Genomic DNA, 10737 nt, shown 5'->3' with positions numbered 1-10737 from the left:
TACAATAAAATAATGTAATAGTAAATATTATCTAGTAGTAAATAGGATATATATAGTTGCAAATAGTATATAAGTAGTATATTAATAACAATAAATAAAAATAGGATGGTATTAATTTTAATTAGATAAGTAGGCCTATGTAAAAAGTTATATTTGTAGGAAATAAAAAGGCTTTTTTTTTTTTATTTATTTTATTTATACATTGAAACACACAGGTAATACGAATGTTATATCGTTTAGGTCACGTGTTGATAAAAGCTTCTAAAAAGTTGTTCCATACTTTACGCAAGTAAAGCTTTCTAAGAAGAGTTTTTAAAAATCGAATTTAAGCCCAGCTCTTCGATTAATATTTTAGTCGAAGCCTGACTGTCATTTTGTATTTAAAAAAGGTACCAAGTCGACCTTCTGGTCACTGGCGCATTCGTTTTTGTGTTCGGACACTTTCATGCTCCAGTGAACTTCAAATGATGTGCAATGGAGCGACCGAACATATGTCATATGTACAGCTAATCCATCCCATTAGAGCCTCGTCTATTATCAAAATGCTATGAGTAATAAATAAAATAAACATTGTTTTATTTAAAAAAACATGTGCAATTCACACGTGGTGAAAGTGAACATTTTCAATGATAAGGAGACGAATCTAATTTAAATATGAAATAATGTTGATAAAAACGACAATTATTGAAAAAGTTTTTAAAAGTAAGTAAAATTTTCTTAAAATTAATTTTCTGTTTCAATATTAGTTTTGTAGTTTATTATCAATCTTTAATTTTGATGAAAACTAAACAAATAATTAAAACTATATACACTTTATAATGCTTCTTATCTCAGTTTCTCCCACGATAAAATTTTATTGATTTCTCTGTCTCTTTTTACTGTCGCTTTTTCGTTTCATCAACTTTGGAACCACAACGATGCCAAATTAGTTTTCACTTCAAATAGAGTAGTAAATCCTTTAATTGAAATCATTACCACCAATATTTGCGTAACCATGTTTCCGAATTCATATGATAATCACATAAATATTAGCATTAAGCCTAATCTTCAACTACGTTGCGGCTCATAAGATATAAAGCCTTCATTCATAAATGGAAAATTCAACACTACAATAGCTTATCAATAAAATTAAGTTTATCCTAACTTTTATTCAATATAAACAACAGTTGCGCTACAATCGTTAAGGTCTGGACCCCAAATTTCTGTATCTGTTTTCTTCTGATAGGCAAGTAATCCGCCCTCTATACCTGACACGACTTTTTGGGTATTGCCGCTTTCCTCATGATGTTCATCGATGTATGAAATGCTCACGTCGGAAGTACAATGGATCCTGGGAATTGAACCTACCACCTCAGAGTTGACGCACACTAGTGCCACTAGGCTAACACTCCTTACCTGATGAGTATTATTATTGTAGCCCCAATGGTAACTTAAGTTTACATAGAATAATTTAGTTAAGAATAAAAATATCCTATGACGAGGGATATCCGATTCCTGAGTTACTTCAAATTTAAATAATAATAATTATTATTTACAGTTTGTTTCACAGGAAAAACTTATATCTAATTGCGCTATTTATATAAACAAAATTAGTCAGGTTTATCTGACCCAGAACAAGGTGTGAACCTGTATTTCAGCACACAGCGCCAAACCCCTTAAATATATTAGACAAAACCTCTAGCATCAAGTACATGACTTGCGAAACTTATATCTTATAATTTACAATATATTTTTTGCAAGTAATTATATTGTGGTAGTAATTGTTAAATACTTAAATATTTCCCTAGTCTTTCTTCTTATCCTACCGGGTGACGTCAAAAGGTCACCATTAAAGTTCTTTCCTATTCTGACTTATTAAAAAATAATATGACCCTATGACGTACCCATTATTAAATCCCGAGACAAATTACTTAATCATGACATTTACGCGAAAACTGGACCTTTGAAATGTGGTCCCACTTTCACCATAATACGTTCGTTAAGTAATATTATAGTGGAAGTGAGTTATTGCTTAATGGCGTGTTATTTGAGATTGAAGTTTATTAAAAACTTGCTTTGAAAACACAATGGAATATATAATTATTGCTTTTGTCATTTAGAAACAACGTAAATGTGAAATCAGTTTTTCTTGTTTGTAATTAATCCAAAATTAAAGAAAATATATAGGTTTTGTTGTTGACATATACCAAAAATTGTCTTATAATAGAATGGCCTTCTAGCAATGTGTAAATCCATGGACAGCGGTATCTGATGAGCCTCCATTTATCCACTCTTATAAAGACAAATTTGTAAATACATATTTGAGTATCATATTCACACGTCATTGTATGATTAAAAAAAACAAGGAAATACGTCTTACTTCAAACTTTTAAACACATTGAAATATAGTAAAAACGCATTTCATAGGTTTTATCGAACCATCTGTTAGCCCACAGCCGCGATGGGAAGCCCTCAGAGTGCGCCCCTAATACTTTCCAATGGATTATATATCCCATGTTATATTTATCATATAAAAGCTTTTTCGTTGATAATTCATGTAATCAATTCAACAATCGGACCTTGGACGGAGACTTTTCGAGAACTGTGAATATTTTTTTTCCCCAAAATAGGCAGTCATCGCAGCTCGGAGACGCCTATTTTAGTGGGTTGAAGAGTAATTTTTTTTTAACAATTGGAGTTCGTATCCCCAAGGGCAGAACCCCACCGGGAGTTGTATCAACAGTTCGCTGATTTGCAAAAGAAAATGTCTTGTGAAGCGGTGGAAAGCCAGCCATCAAGGTTATGCGTGTGAAATATTGTGGTAATTCGGTGATAAATGAGGCAATCTAATATTTTTTTGACCTAAGAGGAGAGCTTAAAGACGTGTTTATAAATAAACGTATAATACACTTTACACGCTGCTCACATTAAAAAAAGAGACAATTTCGTACTGAAGAGTAAATGCGAAAATTATTTTCATGCAACATTTCTAACGATTAAAACAGAAAATGTATTGCGTTAAAAAGTCGAAATAGTCGTATATTTTAGCTAAAAATACTCAATGAAAAGCGCGGTAGATTGAAATTGTTCACATTTCCCGGTGGTACATACTCTGTGGTAATCGGTATCACTGAATGCTGGCACATTGTTTAATTAGCCATTTAATAAACTAAATGACGCCATTACATTAAAATATTATGGATGATATGAGCACGCTCCAACCTGACACGATATCCATGCCTGTGGTTTACTAGTTTATTAATCTGCGGGTTTGATACCTGGCAAAACAATAGTTTTTGAGTTGCTTTAAAAATATCAGAATTTATATAATCTATGCATTTTTTGACGCAAAATCGTTGTATTTTTTAGATAAGAATTATTAAAAATATTGGTGTCTAACTAACTCTGCGCTGTCATTTTTCTAAATGTAAGATTTAATAACGTATAATAATTAGTCTTGTTATTCAATAGATCAAATAAGTAAAGAAATAAAATATAAGATGACATTTGTATGCCTATTCATACGTGGCGGATTTTTGTAATTTATGTAACTAATTGTAAGACTATTCTAGCAAATAAACGATTTGACTTGACTTTTACTTTAACAACATAGGTTTCTTTAGTGGCAAATGGAGGCTTTTCTGACATTGACACAATGGCAGAAGGAACGGAAGAATATTAATTAAATTTTACAATACGTTATTTTCTTATTATATAATCATTCAATCTAAATATTTAGTGTTTAAATTAAATCGTTATCAATTTAACGTGCCAATGACCTAATCAATACTTAATACGTCTCCGATTGAAAACAATTAACAATTTATTGCTAATTATAGAGTAATTGTAAATATAGGCAGCCGGGCTTAATTTATTATTATATTTTATGTGAAAATAAGTGACATAACCTTTTTGGTCTTGGCCCCAGATTGTTTTTTTCGTGTGGAGGGTAGGGACAAAACGACAGACGCGGATGGTGATTTCCCTGTATTGGACGCTTTTGAGTCATATATTGCGTCTCTTGTGACAAAAAAAATTGGATTTAGAGTCATTCAGTTATAACTGTGTATGACAGTTTTACTGTTGTGAAGCTATCTGAAATATTTTTAGGGTTGGGAAATTGCCTCAAATTAGGTGTCCATTTATTAAATAATAAATTAACTATTTGTATACGTGGAAAACATTACCACACACAAATTGCGCCGACATTTATTATGTTTATTATAAGACACAGAGAACTTAGCTTTCAAGATATAATATATTTTAATTATTATATCTTGAAAGCTAAGTTGTCTGTGGTCTCTTTTATAAACGTCCTAATATGTGATAACTTTGTTTTATTTTATAGTAATAACCCATAACGTGGCCAGTGCAATACACGCCGCGGTCGGCCACTTTTTAGGGTCTAAATCGGATTTCCTCTCGATCTTTTGCTTCATCGTACGAGTGAGTAATGCGCTCATAGCAAGTCCATTGGTGCTAAAGGTTTGAATAACATTAGCTGCAAGGCCAACCTGCTCACTGCTATGTAAAAATTAAATAAAAAATGTGATAATTTCCAACGAATTTATTTATTTATTTATTTGGAAACAAAACGGATACAGCTTGACAATAAAAATAAAGTTAAAAATAAAACATAAAATAAACACATTAGATGTATCCACAATAGGTTTCACTTATATACTAGTTTAACCATATTAGCTACTCTGATGTTCTTTATGGGTATAATCATTAGGTTATCCTACTGATGTTATACATCTAAACGATATATTATTTACTAAAAAAAAGATCGATGAATTGATAAGTTTATGTGTTTGACATATTTCTATTTCTTTTATCACAATAAAAATAAATACTCGTAAATATATTTAGAGACTTTTTAGGTCGTTAATAAGTGTACCTATTTATATATAACTAAATGTTGATATATCTTCACCATATTACGATATATGGAACATTCTGTACAACCATACACTTGTTATATTCACAAAAGGAAGTAAACAATAGATGTTTATTGTTCTAATTCCGGACTCTAGTGGAATGGGGACTCGGCGACGGGAGGGCGCGGTCTGTTTGCGCAGGCGACGATTATCGTGTTTGTAGTGTTTGATATTAGCGATATGTCGCCAATTACGCGATAACGTGACAGTTGGCCGCTCCCGTCAATTGAGGACCTAAAAACCGCACCCTAAAACTTTTATTGGCCCACTAGACCAAGAAGGAATGAATTTTCTATTTTTGACAGTTGACATTAACATGTCATAGTACCTAAGGGTACTATAAAAAATCATAATATTAATATTATAGAGGAGAGAGATGGCCATCATACAAATTAATAAGGAATTTCAAGGATCAATGGTCAATAAAACTCTTTTTATTTAAACATGTACAGTTACAGACAAAAACATACTTGAAATCGGAATACTATATTATTTATATGTAAAATCTACAAAAAGCTACAGTCCCGAGAGGTTCATAAAATAAACAAAGAGCGATTACAGCAAGGGTTAGAAGTCAGTAGCGGCTATGAATGAAAATAATATAATTCACATTGTGTGACCATAGTCTCAAGCAAATCTAAAGATAAAGTATGATAAGCGGCTACTTTCGGCATAAAGGCGTCATTAAAATTTGAATTTAGAACAAAATAATATCGTGATTATACAAATGTCTGTCATAGGGTTTCAACACATTAAGCATTAAAGGCAAATTTTAAACAATTTAAATAATTAACGTGATTGCAAATGAACGTCAGTCCTAAGGAGGTTTTACCTTTTTAGGTTGTATATTAAAAGCTCAATTTGAAATTTGAATTTAGAACGCAACGTCACTTTATAATACAGTATAAGTCTCGTGTCGTTTGTTACATACCTAAATACCAATCCTAATCTATGATACAAAATTTAAATTTGGAACAATTCCAATAATTAACAAGATTGTGCAAACGAATGTGCCATAAGGAGGTTTTATACTAAAAGAGCGATTTGAATTTAGAACACAAAGTGATTCAACTTAACTTTTAAGTAGCTACAATTTAAATATATGTACTAGAGCTTCTCTTAATATCATTGCTGATAATAGTGTTATAAAATAGTTTATATATACTTAGTTTCGTTTTGGAACAAACATTAATAAATTAGCATGGATTTCCCATTATTCTAACATAAATTCTACATATAATATATTGCGTATTTAGTGTTGATATAGATCGAAATAAGCTTGGAACTTACGTTGTTCGCATAAGGCTTCCCATAAACATGAAATCTTATACCACGACATCTGCACATAAGTGCAACCAAGTAAATAGAAATGAATGAAAAACCCTTTGTTGATAAATGCTTCAATCAATTTTCTACACTTGTTTAACTCGTAGAGCACATTCAATCAGTTGCAGGCTGCTCCAAAATGTTCCACCGTTGAAGTACTTGGCGATTTTAACGCCCGTCGCACCGAATGGCTCGGCTTAGATACCACAGCTCATTCCAATGCGCTTGATCTTGCGTAGAGATGTTGGTTCCATCTTTTACCGCATTTATCATATGATGGATGGATGGGGGTCTGAAGATTATTCGGAAAATTACCTATATTACCATAAACCGTAGATAATAAGAAAAATGTATCAGATTGTATTTATTTTAAGTAATATTATTCCGGTATGGTTATTCTAATGCAGTCTCTTTTGAATATCACTCTTAGGGCCTGTTTCACAATGTATGGATAAAGTACCAAATAGCTATGCAACACAAATTATTCGAAAGATAAAAATTCCGAATAAGATACTTCGCATTTCATGTCAAATAGCGTTATCTGACAGTCGTGAAACGCAAAAATACTGTTTATCCTACCAATAAGTAATTAATAGCTTATTTGGAACTTATCCAGACATTGTGAAACAGACCCTTAGTCTAATTGATAGAACGAGAAAAAGCGAGTGGCAAGTATTAGGGTCGCTTCCGCCAAGTTACATAACAATATTTGGGTATTACTAAAAACATTTAAAACGGTAAGTAATGACACTATTTAGCGAGCACTGCTCCTTGACACTATTCCTTATCACCACACCTACCCATATATCAAAATGATTATTAGTTTATTGGAAATTATAATCATAAATTTAATATTTTTATTGCTTATCGTGTATTTATTTTGATAGATTTAAACGCCTTTACGATATTAGTGCAATTTACAATAATTCAAATATTGTTCGATATTACTGGCACAGAAATATTATATATACATATATGAAAAATATTAGAATATTTATTTTATTTGCTATAATTATATTAAAGTTTATTAGCAGGCCCTTTTGTAAATATGGGAAAAGCCCTTTCAAGGGCGGATATAGACTTTACGTCCGGTTCCGGTCACACAGTCAGTTTTATTTTTATAAGATCGGATATAAACATTCATTGTATACTAGCTGACCTGACAATCTTCGTTTTGCCAAGTATATCATTTATAATAAAAAATAGGGGTTAGAGGGGTGAAAATTAGGGATTGTATGTATTTTTAATGCAGTATCATAAAAAAATATCTAAAAATTAAAAATAATAATTTAGGAGGATAGAAAATAAATGTTGCCCGATTCTCAGACATACCCAATATGCACACAAAATTTCATGAGAATTGGTCAAACCGTTTCGGAGGAGTTTAACTACAAACACCGCGACACGAGAATTGTATATATTAGATGTACAAGTATCCTATACCTAATCTCTTAATTCACTGTTTTGCTAGTATTTTTTAACTTCTTGTTAACGAAGCAAAACAGCGTGTAGTTAAACAGTAGTAAAAGTAAATAAGTGTCTTACATTTAATAAAATGTATGTATCTACTTATACTGTAGATAAAGCATTATTAAGGTGTGTTGAAATTGGGTTAATAAATAAATTAATAAAGTTAGGAATGATTCTGTAACTACAAAAGCTTATTTGTCTTATATCAATTAAACTTGTGATAAAGACTCTTGTTGATAACCTATTTGCGCATTCCCCGCAGTTCAATGGCTCCAATGATATGTGGAACTCGACTCACACCAGGCATCCATACTGCTACTCGAAGAGCAAGGTCTATTAAACTAGTGCATACCGCCGTAAAGTGTTCGCAAGCACCAAATTGCCCTAGATATTTTTAAGTCTCTGTATATGTCCCAAATGCCAATAAATCTTGTTTAACAGTAGATCTATTATTTATTTCGATTTTCGTTCTATTGGATAATCCCAATTCTCAAAATAATGTCTATTAAAAAGAAAACGCCAACCACGAAGTTTTTACTAAAAAAAATTCATGGAAGGTTTTATGAGTCATGCAAATTCTAAAAAGAAGCTACTAATTTGTTTCAATATCAAATTTAATTATTTCATTTCATATCAACAAAAACTGCTACTGAAGACTTGGCTGTTTGGGGATTATTCCCTTTGCTTACCCAGAATGGGTGAAGAAAACAAAAAAAATCTCTGCTCATATTTTTTATAGGAAATAAATGATTAATTATTGAGTTCATTGTGTTTTTTTTATTTTATTAAATTGATTAATTTTTTCGCAACTGTATTAAAACAGTTGTTCAGTGCACGCGCGGAACCGTCATAGCAAATTGTTCCGACTGTCAACCCTCACAATAGTAATGAAGTTATAGTAATGAATGTATATTAGCACTGTGATTACCAACGGAGTTTTCGTATTACCACTACGTCTGTCATTCCATAACTGAGCGATATTCAGGTAGTTCTTTTTTTTATAGAACAGGGGCAAACGGGCAGGAGGCTCACCTGATGTTAAGTGATACCGCCGATCACCACCATTATGTAGAGGTTTAAGGTTCGTAGAGTCAGTTTCTGCACTTTGACTTATAATTGGTCCGTTGTGTGTTCTATGTAGAACGAGCTGGCAACCAATTTATTTCCGATCCAATTCGACTTAGGGCCATTCAAAAGAGATTACTAATTCTTAAAAGGCAATCCTTGCCAGCCTTTGGCAATGTGACTATATTAACATCAGTTGAGCCTACCCGTTTACCCTTGTCACATATCAACAGGTGTACTGGGGTGACTCAATGGCTGCCTCAACTCGCACGTGATGATCACAACCGATGACGGTCTCACGTGGAGCTTAACTCACGTCCTTATCGAGTCTTGATAGTAATAAAACATATAGAACGCATTAATAAGTTACTTACGGTATGTTTATCGTTTATTCAATTTTGTTTCTGTGTGTGGTTCAATGATATTACACTAATTGCATTGCTTCGGTCTAGTGCGGCCACATTTGGGATGCGAGCGTCTACACTTTGAAATCTGATATTTCGAAATCATTATTAAATATTTGTACTTTTTTATACGTAAACATCTTGAATGGGTTGCAGGAGGCCGTCACCCAAGAGGGATTCATATCCACAGGTGACTAACACATTACTTCAACTAAAATTAAATACGAAAGGACAAAAGGAACAGAAAAGCAAGTACTGAACTGGTTCCGAAGAACAAACAAAAGGAGTAAGACGGTGGAGAGATCAAATGAAGGAAAGAGGTATATGGGAAAGAGTGGCACAATGCTGACAGGAATGGCGGGATTTCGAAGAGGTGTTTGCCAAAAAAGGGCACTCAGGTAACTAAACAGAATGAGAGAGAAATATAAATGTGTTTGAGTTTAAAAGTATCTGAAATAAAAGGCTATAATAATTAATAAATACGAAAAACATTCGAAAGGTAACTTTAGGAGTCATATATAGAGAAATAAATTTTTATATTACAAATAATCCCACAAAAATCTGCAAAGGGACATCTACATAAGGGTTTGTGCAAAACATTAATTAAAAAAGGCCTAAATTAAGAGCCCTTCTAGCACATTAAAACAACCATGAACAATATCACTACATATTATAAAACAAAGTCGCTTTCTCTGTCCCTATGTCCCTTTATATGCTTAAATCTTTGAATCTACGCAACGGATTTTGATGTTTTAATAGATAGAGTGATTCAAGAGGAAGGTTTATATGTATAATAACATCCATTAAATAGTGGAGACGTACTGTAATTTTTGAGGTTTAAGGTAATGTAATAATTACATTGCCTATATAAATAATCACACACAGAGCATTGTTGAATATTTATCCATTGCATGTACACAATTCTTGTTAAAATCATTACATACAATTCTTATTAGATATTTACACCTTCCTACCACGTGCAGGTGATCTGGAGTCCATCACCGTCGAGATGGACAAATAAATTTATTACCAAACTATTTCCATACGGCAAATACGGAAGTTTGCGTTCACGCTACCTATAAACAGATATGTTTATATAATATTAGGCCTACCACGCAACCTCTAAAAATTTCATGGTAAAATTGTTCTTTTACCATGTAAGTTGGAACTATGGATTCTGTATCAACATACTTTTTTAATATACTTCTGTTATGTTACAACAGAAGGTTGAAGCTTGCGAGTTGTATAAAATTGTTTATTTATTTATTATTAAGAAACATAAAATACAAATAACAACAATTAATTTTAAAATACAAAGTACATGTCAGAAGTGAAACTTCTTTGTAAATTAACTGAGGTAAAAGCCCCAATAGAGGATCATGTACCAGTATATGATTATCCAACAGAATTGCCATTAAATGTTCTAATATGTAACTGCTAAACGAATACATCAACCAATTGCGTGTATTTTTTCTCCCCTGTCCCTTACTCTCTCTCTCTATAGCTCTCTCTCACATTTCTCACTATAGGTCTCTTCCAACTCTCGATCTATG

This window comes from Pieris rapae, chromosome 18 (assembly GCF_905147795.1).
Source record: "Pieris rapae chromosome 18, ilPieRapa1.1, whole genome shotgun sequence".
NCBI lineage: Eukaryota > Metazoa > Arthropoda > Insecta > Lepidoptera > Pieridae > Pieris > Pieris rapae.
Note: the sequence above shows the minus strand (reverse complement) of the source record.